A 23333-nucleotide genomic window follows, 5' to 3' on the forward strand; every position below is an offset into this window, starting at 1 on the left:
GAAGGCATCAGAACCAAGCACAATTCTGTCCTTGACTAATGCCAACAGACATGCACTTTGCAGAAGAACCCACTCAGCAGTGGTCATGAAGCTTAGAAGTTACGGCACAGACAGATCCCATTCGGCCCGTAGTGTCAGTACTGGGTCTATGCTAGAGCAATCAAAAACAAATCCCGCTGCCCCACTTTCTCACCATAGCTCTGTATCTTCCTCTGCTTCAAATATTTGTCTCGGAGTGGGACCCTGGCTGACTTTTTCCATATTCTAATTTGGGACACGTCTGTGCATTGAGCTGTCTCTACCATTTGAGAATTTAAAAATATATTTTGAACGGAGATGGACAACTTTTATTGTTATTTAATTCAGTCTTAAGTCACTTGTGTGGCACGAATTTCTAAACCTGCAAAAAAACAAATCCCTTCACTGATCTAAACAATTTTTCTGTAATGATTCTAGACGTTGTACGAGTTTCTGGTGAGGGGGGAATACGACTCTGCGGTGGATCTGATATTTACTGACTTTGCACTTGAAGCCGCGATGTTCAGCTGGGTCAAAACCAGCAGCAGCATAATCAGAGCCTGGCCACAGACGTACCGGCACCTGCTGGAGCACTCCTCAGGTATAGTGTTGTCAAACTAAAATAAAACATATGCTCTTCAACTCTGCATTTTTCCAATCTCCTTGAGGCAGGGAATGAATAGCTCCTTGAGAGCCAGCACAAGTGTGCTGGGCTGAATGGCCTTCTATCCTGTAAAGCTCTGTGATTCTATAGGGCCTGTACAGTTGAGCCCTTGGTGTGTCGGGAGTGGGAGTAGGGGCTGCGAGGCGGGCCTTGGTGTGTCGGGGGGCTGGGGGCGCGCCTTGGTGTGTCGGGGGGGGTGCGGGGCGGGCCTTGGTGTGTCGGGGGGGTTGCGGGGCTGGCCTTGGTGGGCTGGGGGGCGGGCCTTGGTGTGGTGGGGCGCGGGCCTTGGCGTGTCGGGGGGGCTGGGGGGCGGGCCTTGGTGTATCAGGAGAGGGTTGCCTTGGTGTGTCGGGACACTTGGAGCTCCCAGCATTCTGACTCAACAATATGGCCCAGCACCAACTTCATAAGAGCAAGTGCGCCTGCCGAATGCTTGGGGGACTGAGTGCCCGGTGGATATTTGTCATTTCCCAAACCAACCGTCCTGCGGTCTTTGAGTGAGACCAACTATTTACTTACAATCAATGCACAATTGGCGCAATTTTGCGCTACAAGTCCATGTCAACTGGATTAAGACATTTTTTTCCATCTAGAACCCTAAAATATTTATAGTGTAATATTTGGAAGTATGCACTAAAATGGCATGTAAATATTTACATTTTTAGACTTTATTTTGTAACAGTTCGAGTCGGACACATTGTGGATGAAAATCTGGAACTTCTTGTCCCACTTGCTGTAACTGAAAAGCACGCTGTTGTGTTAGTGAATTCCTGCTCACCCTTTGTGACTCTGGAGAAGATGCTTCGAAATCTGATATCTCATAAAGCGTATTTTCTACTCTACAAGCCAGTAGGCCGCTCTTATGTTGATTTCAGGCTAACACTCAAGGTGATACTGATTCCCAGGCGTCGATCACTGCTACAGGTACTTGTATGATGCCACCCTTTCACTTATATCTGTTCTACAGCCAGCTGTTTTAATATACATTATACTGTGGTATAATTGAACTGCACAAACACTGTTTTCAAAATGTACCTCACGTTTCATCTAAATTTCTTGATGAAAAATGTAACCAGAAATCTGAAAAAGTGTATATCTATCGATATTTTATGTTATCAAATGTTTGCAATGTCCAGTGATGGAGGAATACTTCTGCTTCCAGCCTTCAGTAACAGTTGCACGAACTGTCATGTTGTGAGGGATGGGTGCTCCTCTCCAGTGGGCAGGTCTGCAGAAATTGAGAGACCAATCCGATCTCTGTGGACCCCGCACTGCTCACCAGGATGTTGAATGCTTGTGCGTTTGTATATATTTTATTTAAATTTTATTCTTTTCTCATTAGGAATTGGACAAAATAGAGAAGGACCACAAACTAATGCTTAAGAAACAATTTGAAGTTCATCGAAATTCCTGGTACAGATTACAGATCTTTGACACTGCAGGCACCTCGCTTTCCATCGCTCCAAAGGTACTGAGAATGTTGGCTGTGGTGGGGCACTGACAGATTCATATAGAACATCGCTGCTTCAATTTAAATAGTGAACATCATTTTCTAACCAAAAAATGTGGAGTGAAAAATACAGTAAAATCCAATTCTAAAAGGTAATGAAGGATAGTAGGTTGTATCCAATCACAGCGAAGGATTTGTACAAGCACTTACCTGTGCAATGAAACCTGACCCCAGACTCTGGATCCTCCAGCCAATCCCAACCTGATCGCAAAACATCTGACACCTAATTTTTTTTCCCAGTTTTTAAAATGACCCCCAGGTGATGTTTGCTCTTTAATAATGAGGGGTAATTCCACACTCCTTATAGGATGCAAATCCTCGGGGAACACTTGTCATAGAATCAAGGCTACAATGTTGCAGCCCTATCTCCGACCCCTCTGTCAGCATTTTAGCTCTATTCCTGGCCCTCACTCCCTGTGACTGTTGTAACCCTATCCCTGACCCTCCTTCACTGTAACACAATCATGTAGTTTCCTAAAATACTTGAGGCAAAATTCCTTTTGGCCACAGAAAAGTTGTTATATGAACATTCATTCTGTGTGTTGTAACAGGTAGAATCATAGAATGATACAGCACAGAGGAGGCCATTTTGCCCATTGTGCCTGTGCCGGCTCTTTGAAAGAGCTCTCCAATTAATCTCACTCCCCTGCTCTTTCCCCATAGCCCAACAATTTTTACCCCTTCAACTATTTATCCAATTCCCTTAAAAAGATTATTATTGAAAATGCTTCCACCATTCATTCAGGCAGTGTATTCGAGATTAGAACAACTCACTGCTTAAATTTTTTCCCCCTCCTGTCGCCTCTGGTTCTTTTGCTAATGACCTTAAATCTGTGTCCTCTGGTTACTGATCCTTCAGTTGCTCCTTATTTGCTCTGTCAAATTTCCCCTTAACCTTCTCTGCTCTAAGGCGAACAACCCCAGTTTCTCTAGCCTCGCCACATAACTGAAGTCTTTCATCCCTGGTACCATTCTGGTACATTTCCTGTGCACCCTCTCTCTAAGGCCTTGACCCACTTCCTAAAGTGTGGTGCCCAGAATTGGACACAATACTCCAGCTGGGGCCTAACTAGTGATTCATAAAGGTTTACCATAACTTCCTTGCTTTTCTTTAACAAAGTCTGGTGTACATATACCCACAGGTCTCTCTGTTCCTGCACCCCCTTTAAAATGATACCATTTAGTTCATATTGACTCTCCTCATCCTACCAAAATGAATCGCTTCACACTTTTCTGCGTTAAATTTCATCTGCCAAGTGTCAGCCTATTTCACCAGACTTCCTGTAGTCTGTTACTATTCTCCTCACTGTTTACTACATCGCTAAGTTTCGTGTCATCTGCAGACTTTGAAATTATGCCCTGTGTACCCAAGTCCAGGTCATTAATATATATCAAAAAGAGCAGTGGTCCAAATACTGACCCCTGGGAAACACCACTGTATATTCCCCTCCAGTCTGGGAAAACAACTGCTCACCACTGCACTCTGCTTTCAGTCCCTTAGCCAATTTTGTAGCCACAACCCCTTTAATCCCCTGGGCTTCAATTTTGCTAAAGTCTATTATGTCGCACTTTATCAAACAGCTTTTGAAAGTCCATATACACATCAATTGCACTACCCTCATCCACCCTCTCTGTTACTTCATCAAAGAACTTAATCAAGTTAGTCAAATACAATTTGCCTTTAATACATCCATGTTGGCTTTCATTTATTAACCCATATTTTTCCAAGTGCCAGTTAATTTTGTTCCAGATTAATGTCTCTAATTTCCCTACCACCTACATTAGGCTGATTGGCCTGTAATTGCCAGGTTTCTCCCTCTACCCTTTTTTGAACAAGGGTGAAACATTTGCAATCCTCAAATCCTCTGACATCACTCCCATATTTAAGGAGGATTGGAAGATTGTGGCCAGAGCTTCCACAGTTTCCACCCTTACTTCCATCAGTAACCTAGGATACATCCCATCCGGACCGGGTGACTTTTTTCTACTTTTGAGCGCTGCCAACCTTTTAAGTACCTGGTCTATCTACATTTATCCTTTCAAATTGCTCTACTCCCAGCTACTTTACAGTGACATTGGCAGCATCCTCTTTAGTGAAGACTGGTGCAAAGTACTTATTTAGTACCTCGGCCACGCCCTCTGCCTCCATAAGATCATCTCCATTTTGCGCCCTATTCGACCCCACCCTTCCTTTGACTATTTATATGTTTATAGAAGACATTTGAGTTCTCTTTTATGTTACCCGCTAATCTATTCTCATGCATTCTCTTTGCCTCTCATTTCCTTTTTCAGTTCTCCCCTGTACTTTTTGTATTCAGCTTGGTTCTCTACAGAATTATGAGCCTGACATTTATCACAAGCCTTTTTCTGTTTCATTTTAATCTCCATATCTTTAGTCATCCAGGGAGCTCTCGGTTTGGATACATTTCCTTTCCCCCTCGTGGGAATGTGTCCTGGACAATATTTATCCCTCAATCAACATCACTAAAGAAACATTACCTGGTCATTATCACATTACTGTTTGTGGGAGCTTGCTGTGCGCAAATTGGCTGTCGCATTTCCTACATTACCACAGTGACTATACTTCAAAAGTACCTCATTGGCTGTAAAATGCTTTGGGACGTCCTGAAATCGTGAAAGGCGCTATATAAATGCAAGTCTTTTTTTCTAGTCTGTACCCGAACTATCTCCTGTTTGAAGGCCTACCATTAATCATTCTGTTTTAGCTGCCAATCTTGGATTCCAATCCACCTGAGCCAGGTGACCCACCTCACGGAGCGACACACTTGTAGAAAACATATCAGTAACTTGTAGAAGTTAGAAATGCTGAGGTTTTTTAAAAATTCAGGAATTTCCCTTTGAGTTAGGTTCAGGTTTTTCTTAGCGGTTGGTGCAAAGTGAGCCTGGAGCACACTGAGCCATGTGACTAGTATTCCGCTCTGAGCCGACTCGAATAATGTGCCGCTTTGGGCTTGTGTAGGAAGCAAGCCTGATGGGGGAAATAGGAAATCTGGCTACTGGCTCAAATTCAAAGCTAAGTGGATGCATATGGGGACAAATATTGTTTTGGCCATCAAAATGAATTTTAAATATTGATCAGCCTTAGCCAGGCTGGGCTGTGAGGCAGAAGCAAAGTGAAAGGGGACCTGATGTGGAGCCATGAAACGGGAGTCTGTGTGCAAGTGACCGAGCGGTCAGCACCAGCCCCATTTTTGATGTCTGGCAAAATGGACGTGCAGATCCATGAGGTGGGTGCAAGGAGGGTTTTCCCTGTTTGACACTTCAAGGTACAGTCACCAGAGGACAGCAGTAAACCATTCCAGGGGCAACACTGTACACCACTTCCTGGACCTGGGAACAGATGCAGAAGGTGGTGCACTTTAAGCAATCGGTGAAGGAAAGAATTCCTGACATTTCCATTTATTGGGTAGATGGCCCCAAGATTGCATGCCACAAAATGTTGCTGTCAACCAGTTCACGTACTGCCTACCACTGCCAAGACCTACACAACACTTTTTATGTTATCTCCTGCAAACCCGTACCTAAGTAGGGCACACATTTACGATGCAATATACAATTGAAATTCTTGCCACATTCACACTTTCCATGGGCATACTCCTCAAGTCATTATAACACAAACTTGGACATATGATGTGCAGTCATGTACTGACACCCAGGTTGGTCTGTGTATTGAGAAATGTCGGTAACTGACCTCCTTCAACTTCCAGCATTCAGGACAGCTTCCTCACTGTGTTATCAAGCATTTAATGAAGGATGAGTTCAAAGGCTTCATTAATTAGGCTTAGCTTTTTTATCATCCCTTGTGATAGCAGCTCACTCCAAAAGAAGACTTGTCCATTCATGGTCTTGGTTGGGGGTTCAATGTTTCTGTGAAGGCACACATTTATTTTACAATTTGATATTTTTGCAATTAGGAAGCTGAAAAATTCCAATTTGTGGACAATGCTGAAGAAACACTGACAAACTATGAGATAAAATTCAACATAGAGAAGTGGAAAATATGGCCTCTCGTGTTGGAACTGGTGGAACTGGTGGGAAATGAGGAAAACCTTAAGATAAAGGAGAGGCTTTATCAATCAATGTTGAAGGCTGAAAATAAAGGTACGCTTTGTATTTGTTCTCAATGTAAAGTCAGTTCATGTACAGAGTATGTTACAGTTTGGAGGTGCATACCCAGGGAGCTAACAGTTATCCCTCTTTCAATAATCAGGATTAATGTAATCTCACACCAAAATCTTCAAATGCTGAATATTGCCTCGCAGGTCAGATGCTTACTAACCAAACCACTAATATTTTTATTCAACAATGACAACACTTGTATTTATATAGCATCTTTAATGTAGAAAAACATCTCAAAGTGCTTCACAGAGGCGTGATTTAAAAAATGGATGGGGTGATCAAAAGCTTGGTCAAAGAGTTGGGCTTGAAGGAGGGTCTAAAAGGAGGGGAGGGAGAAAGATATGTGCAGGGATTTAGCTGGAAGTACTGCGGCCAATGGCGGGATGAAGGGGGGGTGCACAGGAGGCCCGAGTCAGTGACAAAGGCATGGATGAGGGTTTCAGTGGCAGATGGGTGAAGGCAGGGGCATAGCTGGGTGATGTTACCGAGGTGGAAGTAGGTTATCTTTGTGATGAAGAGAGTATGAGGCCAGAAGATTAGCTCAGGGTCAATTAGGATGCAGAGTTGCAAACCGTCTGGTTCAGCCTGAGACAGTGGCCAGAGAGAGGGATGGAATCGGCAAGGGTAGGGTTTGTTGACGGGGGGCTAAAGACAATGGCTTCGCTCTTCCCAATGTTTAACCGGAGGAAATTGCAGCTCATCCAGTACTGGTTGTTGGACCAACAGTCTGACAACACAGGAAGTGGAAGGGTCAAGTGAGGTGGTGGAGAGGTAGAGCTGGGTGTCATCAGCATACATGGGGAAGCTGACCCTAAATCTGTGTATTATGTCGCCAAGGGGCAGCATGTAGATAAGGAAGAGAAGAGGGTTCACAGATTCTTGGCGAATTCTGGAGATAACGGGTACGATGGCTAGAATAGAAGCCATGCTCTGCTTACGATTTGATCGGTAAGTGAGGGCAGTCTCTTGGAGGTAGACAACAGAGAGGCATTAGAGGAGGGTGGTGTGTTTGACCATGTCAAAGGCTGCAGGCAGGTTCAGGAGGAAGAAGAGGGATAATGCGCCACAGTCACAGAGGATATCATTTGTGACTGGGTAGAGCCATTTCAATCCTTTTCAAATACTTAATCCGATTCATTTTTAAATGATGTTACAGCCCGTCTCAATAGACACCTGTGGTAAAGCATTCCATGTTCTAATAACTCTCTGTATGAAAATATTTCTTCCAACTTCCCTCTTCATTCTACTGATGTTAATTATCCTGGTATCCTTCTAGCGAATGTTCATTGTCCCATTTCCGTGGCTGCAATATTCCAGAAGTGGATAAAATGCTCCAGCTGTGATGAAGCAAATATTTTGTACAAATTCTACATCAATTCTTGCTTTTATATTCAGTGCCCCCAGAATCCCATTTGCCCTTTTGTGGCCAGTTTTACCTGCACGCCTCCCCTTAAAAGGTCTAACACTTGTCTTAACCCCTTAGTTGTAGATCAAACTTCTGTCAATATATGTTTACAAACAGCAAAGGAGATGTCATAAGTACAGTGGTATGTATACTGAAAGATATGAGCATTTCACATGTCAACGATATAAATCTATATAAAGGAGCAAACCAATTCTTTCACAGAAAAGGGAGCAGGCTGCAAAGTAAATCAAGGAACAGAATTGATTTGATCCATTGATCAAAAGACACCGTCTGATTTTTCAACTAATTGATTTGTCATGATGTTGCACATGGGGAATTGAAACCAAGACAGGAGGGAGAGAAGAGGGATGAGAGCTGCAGGAGAGGAAAGGAGAGCAGAGAAGGGGGAGGGTAGAGGAGATGATAGGGTGGCACAAGTGGAGATGTGCAGAGAATGGGGAAGAATCGGTTGACAGTGAGAGAAGTGTAGAACTTGAATTGGGAGAGGAACTGGGGAGGAGGGCAGGAATGTGGTCAGAGAATGAGAGGAGGGCAGGAATGTGGTCACAGAATGAGAGGAGGGCAGGAATGGGGTCACAGAATGAGAGGAAGGCAGGAATGGGGTCACAGAATGAGAGGAGGGCAGGAATGTGGTCACAGAATGAGAGGAGGGCAGGAATGTGGTCACAGAATGAGAGGAGGGCAGGAATGGGGGCACAGAATGAGAGGAGGGCAGGAATAGTGGTCACAGAATGAGAGGAGGGCAGGAATGGGGTCACAGAATGAGAGGAGGGCAGGAATGTGGTCATAGAATGAGAGGAGGGCAGGAATGGGGTCACAGAATGAGCGGAGGACAGGAATGGGGTCACAGAATGAGCGGAGGGCAGGAATGTGGTCACAGAATGAGAGGAGGGCAGGAATGGGGGCACAGAATGAGAGGAGGGCAGGAATGGGGTCACAGAATGAGAGGAGGGCAGGAATGGGGTCACAGAATGAGCGGAGGGCAGGAATGTGGTCACAGAATGAGAGGAGGGCAGGAATGGGGTCACAGAATGAGCGGAGGGCAGGAATGTGGTCACAGAATGAGAGGAGGGCAGGAATGTGGTCATAGAATGAGAGGAGGGCAGGAATGGGGTCACAGAATGAGAGGAGGGCAGGAATGTGGTCACAGAATGAGAGGAGGGCAGGAATGTGGTCATAGAATGAGAGGAGGGCAGGAATGGGGGCACAGAATGAGAGGAGGGCAGGAATGGGGTCCCAGAATGAGAGGAGGGCAGGAATAGTGGTGTGCGAGGATGGGGTGGGAGAGAAAGAGGAGGAGCAGAGGGTTGGACTGGAGTGCTGAACGTGGGAGTGGAGGAAGGAGAGGAGCCGGGTTAGGTGAGATTGGAGAGGGTGAAGGGAGGGGCAGTTCAGTGGAAGGGAGGAGGAAAGATAGAGGAGAGTGGACAGGGCAAGAAAGAAGGGGGGAAGGGAGGACAGGAAGGGAGAGGGACAGGGGAATGAGAGTTGGGGGGGCGGAATAGGCAAAGGGAGATGAGTTGGAAAGGACAAGGAGCGGTTTGTCTCGGCAGAGGTGGGGAGATGTCTACAGCTTCTGTTTCTCTCGGGTGCTGATGGACTATTTGCCCTTCAGTTGGAGGAGTGTTCCGGCTGCTAATTTGGGCCTCACTGGGTGTGGCGGGGATGTGAAGAGAGGAGAGGAGAGGAGAAGGGTGGAGAGGGGTCAGAGGAGAATAGGAGGGAGGGAGGAAGAGAGAGAGGGAGAAGGAAAATGGAGCAGGGAGAGGGAGGGGTGGACACAGTGAGAGGAGGGGTGGGATGGAGTGTGGAATGGGGCGAAGAAGGGTGGAAGAGAGGGCTGGGGAAGCGGAGGAGTGGAACAGGGAGCAAGAGTAGAGGCATGGAGTAGGGACGGAGCGACAGCATGGAGGAAGAGGCAAAGCGAAGGGATGTGGAAATGGCAAGGGGGAGTGCTTCAATGGCAGGGAAAGGGTGCTGCTGCCTATTTTTCCATCAAAGGAGGGTTTGCTGATGGGACACTGGGGCAGAGGGGGAAAATGCAAAATCTTCACAGGCAACTTCTATTCAGAGCTAGATTGCCTGCTCCTTACACAAGGCTGCTTGGCTGGCTGGCAACACAGAGACAGGCAAGACTGTACATACAACTTATTGTACACACAGGCAGGCAGAGTGAAAGAGGCACAGAACCATACAGCACACAGGGTTACACCAAGAAGTGTCTCACAGGGCACAACATGGCCTAATCATCCTACAATACACCTTCATTACCTGGACAATCAGACACAGACACACAGTTTAAAGGTACAGAGACACTCAACAATGTCACCACAGTAGCACATCCCTGGTATCACTTTAGTGAATCTCTTCTGCACTCTTTCCACGGCCTTGACATCCTTTCTAAAGTAAGGTGCCCAAAACTGGACACACTATTCCAACTGCAATCCTGCCACTCATTTGTACAGTCAAAGCATTACCTCTTTGCTTCTATGCCCTATTTATTAAACCTAGGCTTCCACACACATTTTTACAGCTTCATCAATTTGTCCCCTCACTTTGAAAGATGTATCTCATATAACTTTATAAGTTGTGTTGTTCTACGACAGAGTACTTGTACATCAAAGTGAATGAAATGAAACACTGTGTCAAAAGAATTCACAATGAGCTCACCTACAGTGGGTTCCATGACGCTGTAGAGAAGGTGTTTCCTGATTAAACCTTCATCCTCACACACAAGCAAAATGGTGAGTGAAAACCACTACAATCTGTTATCTAAACCACCCTGAGAACGTGAGCATAAAGTTCTTATTAATGGCCATTATCCACCGTTACAAATACCAGCTGTTTATCATACACATCCCTTTATTTTTGCAGATTCACCACTTGTAATTGATGGAGACTTGAGTTTACAAAGCATCCTTCAGGAAAAAGGAAACATCATTCTGGAAGCTAATGGTATTGGTTCAAACAACTCGTTTATATAAGTAATATATGTAACTTCATGAGCTTTTTTGGATAATAAATTAATGGGTTTTGCTCATTCAATCAGTCTCAAGCAGGTAGGAGTTGAGTTTGTGACCCTGGAGAGTTTATCATAGTCTAGTGCCATGTTAACTTCCTTCTCTTTCCCCAACTCCACATCACATGGGCTTCCCACGCAGGAACGAACTAAAATCTTCCAGGATAGTTTCAGTTCTGATTTTCCCAGCATTGGTCGTTTATTTGCTTCAGTTGGTAGCTGCAGGTACACTTTGCTTTCCTCCAGTTTTCTATCCCCTCCCGGAAGGTCGTGGCTTCTTGATGAGGTACGGTTTTCACTCCTAGATCTTGGTTTGTGGTCGTTGCTTTTGTGTGAGCCTAGATGGTGAATGTTGGCAGACTTCCACCAGAAAGGGTGAATGATAGCCGTGCTCAATCCTGTGCACACTTTGGAAATGTGCCCTTCCAACAGGGGACACTGGATAGCGATGAGCAGTGGAAACCCTAACACAGGGGCGCGGAGTCCAATTGTAGCACCCGTACTGCCGTCCAGCGGACATCAGTTCACTCAGCACAGCCAGGAAATTAAACTTGGATCCCTGTAGTCTCTTACTCGGCCTGCAGCTGTGTTTACCAACTGAGCCAACAAGGGGAGCTCTAGTCAAATTTTTAACATCTAAATGTGACCTATTGTGCAACAGCATCAGTAGAGTGTAAAACTGTACAATGTGAATCGAGGATTGTTTTCTGCAAGATAAAAGTTATTTTATCCACATCAGTTGTGCCCTTGGCAGAGCAACGAGTGGCGATGGTTCACCAGTCTCGTGACTCCTCTACTTGTCTGAGGATTATATCTAGGGTCCACCAGTTAGATCAGACTTGATGTATCCACCACAACAACTCGCTGAGCACTTTGCAGAGTAACGGGCAGAGGTTATACACCGCATGAGGCCGAAGGGACCAAGATAGAAAGTATCCAATTAATTAGCAAACTAGTTACCCTAATTAGCATTTTCTAACTTAACGAGCCATAGTGACAGCAGTTCTTATTAGGAATGGAATAAGAAATGATGAAGATTTATTAAAAGCACAGAACTATTGTACTAAAATATCAAGTTAGCAGCAGAAGATATTTCCTGACTTGGAACCAGATTCAAATGTCTGAGGACGAGTACAGTGTGGGGGAATGAATTGCCTTTTTTTCCCCATGTTAAAACCTACCCAGAATGTGAAAATATCCCTCATCATAATCATAAAACCAAACTGTTTATTTTGCAAAAAACATTAACTTCACATTTTCTTGTTTTTTTCACGCAATGTGCTCTCACCCGGTGTTGGGATAACAGACTTACGACAACCTCATCAAGGGAGACCAGGTTAGTAAAACTCTTTCAGTGAAAGGGTGTTTTGCCAATTTCAGTGAGATTCCTCTCAAAAGATTTCCTTTGTGTCTGTATCATCTCGTCCACCATCATTGCCGGATATCGAGCTATTCTCTCACTCGCTTCCTCTCTCTCCACTGTGATTATTTGCACGGTTCATGCGTGTGGCTCCTGGGCTCCGCTGTTACCAATCACTTGTTGCAACCGCACTTATGCTCAAAACACCCGCACACCACACACACGGACCCCACAAACTGTCCCTTCATTCAGAATTAAAGAATTTTATCACTTGCAAAAGGAAAAAGAAACATAAAACTCCAAAGCATTAACTGCCCACTAATTATAAAGAGCTAAAAATTCGGGGGCTTTACGTCACCCATTAACGCCAAAAGTAGCAAAAAGAGGGCAGCTGCCAGTCTCTCGCCAGCTAGTGGCAGGTCCCGCGGCGTCCGCCATTTTCCAAGGTCTGGTTGTGCTGCCAATAATTGTGATGGCCCTGCAATTTTAAATGAGGGAGAGGTGACCCACGCCACCATAACCTCATCTCGGCAAACTTCGACCTTAGAACTGAGTTCAGCACTGGGTCCTAAGCTCGCCATGAAAACGCAGCGTTCAGCAGACTCAGGCGCTGTCAGCGCCTCTTAAAGGAACACACGCATCTTTCAGGTAAGTTTGGACTAGATTTTTTTGATATTGTAGTGGCTTGCTGCAATACATATTAAACATTTTTTAGTGTGTTGGGAGTACTGCTGGACGCTTGCAAGGCCTCGGATGGTAAAGGAAGGCCTCTGAGAAGACCGAAAATGCTGCAAATACTGAGCAGGTCAGGCAATATCTGTGGAGAGAGAAACAGAGTGGACGCCTCAGGTCAAGATGGTGCCTGACCTGCTGAGTATTTCCAGCATTTTATGCTGTCAGTTTAGATTTACAACATCCGCTCGCAGAGGGAAGAGGAGGACACAGAAGAGGAGGAAGACGCAGAAGAGAAGGTTGCCGAAGAGGAGGAAACAGAAGGAAAGATGCAGCCCAAACAGCCCCTTTCTGGACAGGATATTCGGGATGGAATGATCTTCCTGTGGTACCAGTGACCACAACCCCAATTTCAGCATTTATCCCACACCTTACCATCCCTCAGTTACTGACCATCACAGCGTTCTCTTGTTCACAATGCTGAAATAAAATGCTGTGATTATCTGCATGAACATCTTTGCGGCCTTCTGCGCATGCGTACGGTATCCCGCAGCCATGCATGCGCACCCGAGCCCCTTCTGTGCATGCGCGCTGTTTACCGACGCTGCATATGCGCAGTACCCAACAGCTGCGGCCTGCACCGTGGGACACGCTTTCCTCCACTCCATAAGGAGAAGGTCACTGGATCCGTTGATGGGAGGGGGAAGACAGAGAGAGAGAGAAATCTGAGGGAGGAAGAGAGAGAAAGAGGAGAAGGCGGCGAGGGAATCGGAGAGGCAGAGAGGTAATCGGAGGCGGGGAGAGGGGACGGGGGAGAGCGGTGGGATCAGAGTGGGGAGAGAGAGAGGGAATCGGGGCGAGAGGATCGAAGGGGGAAGAGGGAGGAGAGACGTGGAGAGGAGATCAGGAACTTGGAGGGGAGTAAAGAGCATGGAGAGCACAGCGGGGATGGGGGAAGAATGTGACAAGAAGTTAAAGATAATATTAGATCAAAGGAAGAGGCTTATAATACAGCCAAAAAGAGTAGTAAGATTGAGAATTGGGAGGATTTTAGAATTCAGCAAAGGGGGTCCAAGAAATTGATGAAGAAAGGGAATATAGAATATGAGAGTAAACTAGCGAGAGACATAAAAACAGAGTGTAAAAGCTTCTATAGGTATGTAAAAACGAAAAGATTAGCAAAAGTAAATGTGGGTCCCTTACAGGCTGAGACAGGAGAAATTATAATGGGGAATGAGGAAATGGCAAAGAAATTAAGCAAGTACTTTGTGTCTGTCTTCACGGAAGAAGACGCAAAGAAACTTCCCGGAAATAGTGGCCAACCAAGGGTCTAGTGAGAATGAGGAACTGAAAGAAATTAGTATTAGTAAAAAGTAAAGGACCCCAACTCTTTACAATCTATATTAACGATTTGGAGGAAGGGACCGAGTGCAACATATCCAAGTTTGCCGACGATACAAAGATGGGAGGGAAAGCAGTCAGTGAAGAGGACATAAAAAACCTGCAAAAGGACATAGACAGGCTAAGTGAGTGGGCAGAGATTTGGCAGATGCAATATAATGTTGGAAAGTGTGAGGTTATGCACTTTGGCAGAAAAAATCAAAGAGCAAGTTATTATTTAAATGGAGAGAAACTGCAAAGTGCTACAGTACAAAGGGATCTGGGGGTCCTGGTACATGAAACACAAAAAGTTAGTATGCAGGTGCAGCAGGTGATCAGGAAGGCCAATGGAATCTTGGCTTTTATTGCAAGGGGGATGGAGTATAAAAACAGGGAAGTCTTGCTGCAGTTATACAGGGTATTGGTGAGGCCACACCTGGAATACTGCGTGCAGTTTTGGTTTCCATATTTAAGAAAAGATATACTTGCTCTCGAGGCGGTTCAGAGAAGGTTCACTCGGTTGATTCCAGAGATGAGGGGGTTGACGTATGAGGAAAGGTTGAATAGGTTGGGACTCTACTCATTGGAGTTCAGAAGAATGAAAGGCGATCTTATCGAAACATATAAGATTGTGAGGGGGCTTGATCGGGTGGATGCGGTGAGGATGTTTCCACTGATGGGTGAGACTAGAACTAGGGGGCATAATCTTAGAATAAGGGGCTGCCCTTTCAAAACTGAGATGAGGAGAAACTTCTTCACTCAGAGGGTAGTAAATCTATGGAATTTGCTACCCCAGAGAGCTGTGGAAGCTGCAACATTAAATAAATTTAAAATGGAGATAGACATTGTCCTAGCAGATAAGGGAATTAGGGGTTACGGGGAGAGGGCAGGGCAGTGGACGTGAGTCTAGATTCAGATCAGCCATGATCCTATTGAATGGCGGAGCAGGCCCGAGGGGCCGTATGGCCTACTCCTGCTCCTATTTCTTATGTTCTTATGTAGTACTGGAGGGAATTAATGGGACTGAGAGCCGATAAGCCCCCTGGACCTGATGGCCTACATCCTAGGGTTTTGAAAGAGGTGGCTATAGAAATAGTGGATGCACTGGTTATCATTTTCCAAAATTCCATAGATTCTAGAACAGTTCCCACGGATTGGAAGGTAGCAAATGTAACCCCACTATTTAAGAAAGGAGGGAGAGAGAAAACGGGGAACTACAGACCAGATAGCCTGACATCAGAAGTAGGGAAAATGCTAGAATCTATTAAGGACGTGGTAACAGGGCACTTAGAAAATAATAATAGAATTGGGCAGATTCAATACGGATTCATGAAAGGGAAATCGTGTTTGACAAATCTGTTACAGTTTTTTGAGGTTGTAACGAGCAGAATAGATAAGAGGGAACCAGTGGATGTGGTGTATATTTGGATTTTCAGAAGGCATTCGATAAGGTGTCACACAAGAGGTTATTAAACAAAATTAGGGCTCATGGGATTGGGGGTAATATACTAGTGTGGCGGAACCACCAGAGGATTACGGACAATTGTATATAATTCCTTTTACAGCAATGTAGTACAGCTGGGGGCTGCACCTTTAATGTATCTGTTAACTGTACTAGGGCTTCTTTCCTGTGCTCCGCGTGATGACGTCATGCTGTCCGTCACGTGATCTCAACGGCAGGAAGAACGTCATGACGTCAGAGCTCGGAACCTGCTAGCAGTTGAGCTCGGAACCTTCTAGCAGTTCCAGAGAGGCTTTCAAGCAGACCAGACCTATTTGCATTGTATCCTACAGTTTCCTGTACAGCTTTGTTTGTTAATTAAATTTTATTGTTTTTGATTCTCTGAGTCGATCTCAATTCTTCGGCTAGGAACATTGGTGACCCCGATTTCTTCGAACAATTTTCGTTGAAGTTACATCATGGACACGAACGCCGTCACCCTCAAACTGCCGCAATTTTGGGAGCAACAACCGGCCACGTGGTTTTTCCAGGCGGAAGCCCAATTTACAATCCGGGGAGTAGCAGTGGATTCGACCCGTTATTATTACGTGGTCTCCGCCCTCGACAGCGCCACGGCCTCGCGGGTCGTCCGCCTCCTCGAGAGTCCACCGAACGATGGCAAGTACGAAGCTTTAAAAGCACGTTTACTGCAGATTTTCGGTCTGCCCAAGTCGGAGCGCGCTCACAGACTTATCTCCATGCCCGGCCTCGGGGACTCAAAACCCTCAGAGCTCATGAGCCAAATGGTCACGCTTTTGGGCTCGGAATCGCAATGTTTTCTGTTCCGCGAGCTGTTTCTCTGTCAACTACCAGAGCCAGTACAGACGGCCTTGGCCAATTCCGCGATCACGGATTGTGCTGAACTCGCCGCGGAAGCGGATAAAATATTCACCGTCTCACAACAATCTTGTACAGCCACGAGGTGCCAAAACTATGCTGAACTCGCCGCAGAGGCGGATAAAATATGCTCCTGCACACAGCCATTTTGTGCAGCCACGAGGCGGCCATCCCCCACAAGAGGGAATCTGACTCCTCCTCCTGCAGGCTGGTGTGCATACCATGCTCGTTTCGGCGCGAAGGCCAGAAATTGCTGTCCGCCCTGCAGTTTCTCACCAAAAAAAAACCTACCTCAAACCAGCGGTTTCTGAGAAGATCAATAAAGGCCTAAGGGATGCGCCAGAGTTGGGATGGCCGTCGGGTCCGCAGGGAAACTCCTATACATTACAGACTCCCTGTCAGGGCGACGTTTTCTCTGTGATACTGGCTACTGGCTCCCAGTGCAGTATCCTACCAGCGTCGAAGCTAGATCTTCAATCCGGCGGTCAAGGTCACCCCCTCGAGGCAGCCAATGGAGCGGCCATTCGCACGTTCGGAAAGCGTAGGGTCCAGTTGAGTTTTGGTGGCCACCGTTTTGTTTGGGAGTTCATCGCGGCGAAAGTCTCACAGGCCATCCTGGGGGCAGATTTCTTCTGCGCAAATGGGTTTCTCGTCGACGTCCGACACTGCTGGCTAATCAGTGCCTCCACTTTTCACTCGGTCCCCTGCCACCGAAGCACCGCGATGTCTTGGTCAGTTGCCTGTGCAGTCACATCTCCAAATGGGTTCTCTCGTCTTTTCAATGAGTTCCCTGAGCTCACCAGGCCCACATTTTCTTCTTCAGTTGCGAGGCACGGTGTGGCGCACCACATTACCACGACAGGATCCCCCATTTATGCGAGAGCTCGAAGGCTGGAACCTGGTAAACTCGCGGCCGCCAAGGTGGAGTTCCATATAATGGAACGCCTGGGTATTATTCGACGTTCGAATAGTCCTTGGTCCTCGCCATTACACATTGTTCCTAAGCCGGGCGGCGGATGGCGACCATGCGGCGACTACAGACGCCTGAATGAGGCTACTACACCGGATCGGTACCCAATTCCTCGCATTCAGGATTTTTCGGCCCATCTGGCAGGGAATTGCATCTTTTCCAAAGTATACCTCGTTCGAGGCTATCATCAAGTGCCCGTGCATCCTCAGGACGTCCCCAAAACTGCCGTCATTACACCTTTCGGGCTCTTTGAGTTCCTTCGTATGCCGTTTGGGCTGAAGAATGCAGCACAAGCCTTCCAACGTCTCATGGATTCCGTGTTGCGCGATCTGCCGTTCATCTTCATCTACCTAGATGACATCCTTATTGCCAGTAACAGCACGAAAGAACACATTACGCCTTTTTTCTCGTCTCAGCCAACATGGCCTTATTATCAACCCGGCCAAGTGCCAGTTTGGGTTGCACAGCATTGATTTTCTGGGACACAGAATCACCTCAGAAGGCGCCGTCCCGCTGGCCACGAAGGTGGAAGCAGTCACCTCGTTCCCTCTTCCTCAGACCGTCAGGGCCCTCCAGGAATTTCTGGGAATGGTCAATTTTTATCATCGGTTCGTCCCCAAGGCGGCATTGTTGATGCAACCTTTGTACGAGGCCCTCAGAGGTAAATCGGGCAAAGACCCGATCGATTGGACACCCCAGATGGACCCAGGCTTTCCTCGACACTAAGAACGCTTTGGCTGCTGCGACCATGTTGGCACATCCCCTTCCGGGCGCAACCATTGCCCTTACCACTGACGCATCTGATTATGCCATCGGGGCAGTACAGGAGCAGTGGGTCAACGGCACATGGCAACCACTGGCTTTCTTCAGCCGCCAATTGCGGAAGAACGAACACAAGTATAGTACTTTTGATAGGGAGTTGTTGGCATTGTTTCTGGCCCTCCGCCATTTTCGCTTCCTACTGGAAGGACGCCCATTCACGGCTTTTGTAGACCACAAGCCACGTACTTTTGCGATGGCCAAGACAGCGGAACCATGGTCGGCACGGCAACAACGTCCGCTTACGTACATATCTGAATTTACAACCGACATACAACATGTCTCGGGCAAAGACAACCTGGTGGCAGATTGTCTCTCCCGCGCCCAGCTCCACGCAGTACACCTGGGAGTCGACTGTTGGTTTGGCAAAAGAACAGAAGGCAGACCCTGAAGTGCAGACATACCGGACCGCATGTCAGTTTCCAGGCCGCAGGGACCACACTCCTGTGTGACATCTCAATGGGCGTCCCACGTCCAATCGTTCCAGTCGAATGGCGTAGGAGAATTTTCGACACTATCCACGGGTTGTCACACCCTGGCATGAGAGCGTCACAACGACTCATGGCAAAGAAATTCGTCTGGAAGGGCATGCATCTCGACGTCCGTGACTGGACCAATACCTGCGTGAGTTACCAGAAGTCCAAGATACAACGCCATGTTAAGGCCCCAGTCGCCACTTTTCCGGTTCCGGAGCGTCAATTCGACCATGTGCACGTGGACCTGGTTGGTCCTCTCCCTTCCTCTCGCGAGTACACTCACCTCCACACCGTGGTAGACCGCACCACCAGGTGGCCAGAGGCAATTCCTTTGGTTGCCACCACAGCGGCAGACGTCTCCAGAGCCTTCATCTCGTCGTGGCTAGCTCGGTTCGGGGTACCGGCTGACATCTCCTCCGACCGGGGGCCTCAATTTACCTCTGAGCTTTGGAACACCGTAGCTCAAGGTTTGGACACCAAGCTTCATCGTACCACCGCCTACCATCCACAGGCGAACGGTCTGTGTGAAAGATTCCACAGGTCCCTTAAAGCCGCACTGCGTGCTGGTCTCCGTGGGCCTAGTTGGGTGGACAGGCTCCCTTGGGTGCTGCTAGGTCTTCGCACGGCACCGAAGGACGACCTGCATTCTTCTTCAGCAGAGCTGGTTTACGGCCAACCACTGAGTGCCTGGTGATTTTCTTCCTCCTCACACGGAACCCTGGTCCCCAGCTCATCAGCCACCAGGATGCGGCTAGGAATTTCATCCCAGTGCCTACGTCGCATCATGACCTGCAGCGCTCCCATGTCCCGGTGGATCTTAAGAGCGCAGAATACGTGTTCATTCGGCAGGATGCTCGCAAAAACCCGCTCAAACCGCCTTACACAGGTCCGTTCCGCGTCATCTCGTCAGGTGACAAGTCCTTCACAGTCGACGTCGGCAGTAAGCCTGACCATATCTCCATCGACCGGTTGAAACCGGCGCATCTGGATCTGAGCGAACCAGTCGTCACCGCTCAGCCGCCTCGTCGTGGTCGACTGCCGGTCCAGTACAGCCACAGTCATCCGCCGAGTCGCCAGTACCTGCCTCACCGGGTCGACCACAGCCGGCCTCCTCTTCTCCTCCGCCTGCGGCGTCATCCCAACTACAGCCAACGGCCAGTTCGTCTTCTAGCGCTCCGTTCCAGCTGCCGGGGTATCGCAGTCGGTCGGACAGACTCGTCAGACCCCCTTCTCACCTTACCGTCTCTGTTAAAAGCAATTCTGGGGGGGGTGCATGTGGCGGAACCACCAGAGGATTGCGGACAATTGTATATAATTCCTTTTACAGCAATGTAGTACAGCTGGGGGCTGCACCTTTAATGTATCTGTTAACTGTACTAGGGCTTCTTTCCTGTACTCCGCGTGATGACGTCGTGCCGTCCGTCACGTGATCTCTCAACGGCAGGAAGAACGTGATGACGTCAGAGCTCGGAACCTTCTAGCAGTTGAGCTCGGAACCTGCTAGCAGTTGAGCTCGGAACCTGCTAGCAGTTGAGCTCGGAACCTTCTAGCAGTTTCCAGAGAGGCTTTCAAGCAGACCAGACCTATTTGCATTGTATCCTACAGTTTCCTGTACAGCTTCGTTTGTTTATTAAATTTTATTGTTTTTGATTTTCTGAGTCGATCTCAATTCTTCAGCTAGGAACCCCAGTTCCTACACTAGCATGGATTGAGGATTAGTTAACGGACAGAAAACAGAATGTAGGAATAAACGGGTCATTTTCGGGTTGGCAGGCTGTAACTATTGGGGTGCCGCAAGGATCAGTGCTTGGGCCTCAGCTATTCACAATCTACATCAATTATTTGGATGAGGGGACCAAATGTAATATATCCAAGTTTGCTGATGATACAAAGCTGGGTGGGAATATCAGTTGTGAGGAGGATGCAAGGAGGCTTCAAGGGGATATAGACAGGCTAAGTGAGTGGGCAAGAACATGGCAAATGGATGTGCAGAAATGTGAAGTTATCCACTTTGGTAGGAAAGATAGAAAATCAGAGTATTTTTTAAATGGAGAGAGATTGGGAAATGTTGGTGTTCAGAGGGACCTGGGTGTCCTTGTACACGAATCACTGAAAGTTAACATGCAGGTACAGCAAGCAATTAGGAAAAAATTTGGATCTAAAGGTGGCTCAGTTTAATGTATCAGATTATGTATTTCAAATAAAAACTCAAACTGTTTAAATGCATTTGCAAGCTGGTTCCTACTTTTGGATTTGAAGTTATTACTGGAACACATGGCCCCAATCCCCGACAGCTCTGGTGTAAACCTTTCTTTACATGAGCTTATGTTGGTTGCATGCAACAACAACAACTTGCATTAATATGGCAATGCCATTTGCTTACTACTGGTCACAGTCAAGAGAAATGAAAGGCCCCAGGCAACCGAATTGCCAGTTGTTTTCTGCGCCAGTTGGCCCTGCCCAGCCCCCACCGCCCAGCAGCAGTTCTCGTGGTTCACAGATATCACAGATACCCCACAGTGCAGATAGAGACCATTTTGGCCCATTGAGCCTGCACCGACACATATCCCACCCAATCCCCGTAACCCCTACACCAACACATATCCCACCCTATCTCCGTAACCCCACGTATTTAGTCCCCCTAACACGAAGGGTCAATTTATCATAGCCAATCAACCTAACCCGCACATCTTTGGAGGTTCTGGGAGGAAGGGGAAGGGGTGGGAGCAGAAGTGCAGGAAATGGGAAGGACATGGCCGAGGGCCCTGTCAACCCCGGTGGAGGGGAATCCTCGATTGAGAAAAAAGGAAGACATATCGGAAGCACTGGTATGGAAGGTCGCATCATCAGAACAGATGCGATGGAGGCATTAATGATAAACTTGCAGAATGGACGTGTAAATGACAAATTAATTTCAATATGATAAGTGTGAGGTGGTGCATTTTGGTAGGAAGAATAAGGAGGCCACATACTCCTTAGAAAATACGTGTCAAAATGGGGTAGAGGAGCAAAGGGATATAGGGGTACAGATACCAATCACTGAAAGTAGCAACGCAGGTTAATAAGGCCATAAAAAAGTCAATCAAAGCATTTCTAGAGGGATAGAATTGAAAAGCAGAGAAATTACGTGAAACTTGTATAGAATCCTGGTTCAACCACACTTTGAGTACTGTGCACAGTACTGATCCCCATATTATAAAATGGATATAGAGGCACTGAAGAAGGTGCAAAAGGATGATACCAGAACTGAGCAGTTGTACCGATCAGGAAAGATTGAACAGTCTGGGGCTCTTTTCTCAGGAAAAGAGAAGGCTGAGGAGTGACCTGATCGAGTTCTTTAAGATTATGACAGGGTTTGATAGGGTCGATGTAGAGAAGATGTTTCCACTTGTGGGAGAGACCAGAACTAGAGGCCATAGATAGAAGAGAGTCACTAATAAATCCCATAGCGAGTTCAGGAGAAACTTCTTCACCCAGAGAGTGCTTAGGATGTGGAACTCGCTATCACAAGGAGTAGTTGAGGTGAATATCATAGAAGCATTTAAGGGGAAGCTTGATAAGTACATGAGGGGATAAAGAAATAGAAGGATATGTTGAAAGGATTAGATGATGAGGGGTGGGAGGAGGCTCTGTGGCGCATAAACACCAACATGGACCTGTTGGGCCGAATGGCCTGTTTCTGTGCTGTACATTCTATGCAATAGTTACAGCTAATGGTCTGAGGGGTGCGGTGTTTTCCCTGTCTCTTCAAAAGCTGACTGATTATCCGACTGCAACACAAGGGCTGGACTGGAATACTGACAGAAAGTAAGCACATTCTCAAGTGGAGCAGTTAAATAATTTTAGTCTGTGGGCAAATTGTGGAAATTTGAATGTTTAACAATTGGGTGCCTACAAATTAGTTTGTTATCTTTTACAGTAACTTCACTGCCCTGGTCGCTACACTTCATCCAGAAATATGAGGCAGAGCTGATCGAGAGACTGACAGAGGTTGACTCGATCTTAAACAGCTTGAAAGCGAATTGTTTCATTAATCAATACGATGTGTCCAAAGTACTGGCTCACAGTACAATTGAGGATCAAGTAAGGGAGTTAATGACTTGTGTGATCAAGAAAGGAGATAAAGCAATGGATTATTGTCATGACCTCCTTTGCAGGTACCATAGGGATTTAGTGTCCGAGCTGAACAAAAGAGGAGCAGCAAACTAAAGCTGTGCAGCTGAGAACATACCAAGCCCGGGGTTAACCTGTGTAATCCTCCTCTCCGGGAGGTGCTGCCTATTGCTGGGGAACAGGTATCTGGGCACCAGTCTCTCTGGAAAGTGTACATTTTTCATGTGTTAAGTCTATACAGTGAAGCGACCCAATCTTGGGGATCATTTGCTAATTGCCTAAACACAGCTTTGCAAAGGGTTGCAGCTAAACTCAAAGCAGCTTCTCCTGCCTTAATTTATGTGGGCTTTCAAAAGGGGAAAAAAAGGACTTGTATTTACATACTTTGGGTAATTTGATATGTGAATTAGAGTGCGTGATGATTAGAA

At 46.8% G+C, this 23333-nt stretch overlaps 1 pseudogene across 1 annotated transcript in view; it reads left to right on the forward strand.

Moving 5' to 3' along the window:
• The window catches only part of LOC147103270 (uncharacterized), a 66300-nt pseudogene extending 42967 nt beyond the window's left edge, over window positions 1-23333 (forward strand). Inside the window, exons 10-17 of the transcript XR_015073005.1 lie at window positions 457-619; window positions 1365-1606; window positions 2025-2150; window positions 6128-6314; window positions 10365-10502; window positions 10633-10713; window positions 12084-12113; window positions 22712-23333. The product of XR_015073005.1 is annotated as an uncharacterized LOC147103270 (transcript). The remainder of the gene's footprint in view (window positions 1-456; window positions 620-1364; window positions 1607-2024; window positions 2151-6127; window positions 6315-10364; window positions 10503-10632; window positions 10714-12083; window positions 12114-22711) is intronic.

This window comes from Somniosus microcephalus, chromosome 20 (assembly GCF_052327205.1).
Source record: "Somniosus microcephalus isolate GS21.2 chromosome 20, FLI_Smic_1.0, whole genome shotgun sequence".
Lineage (NCBI taxonomy): Eukaryota > Metazoa > Chordata > Chondrichthyes > Squaliformes > Somniosidae > Somniosus > Somniosus microcephalus.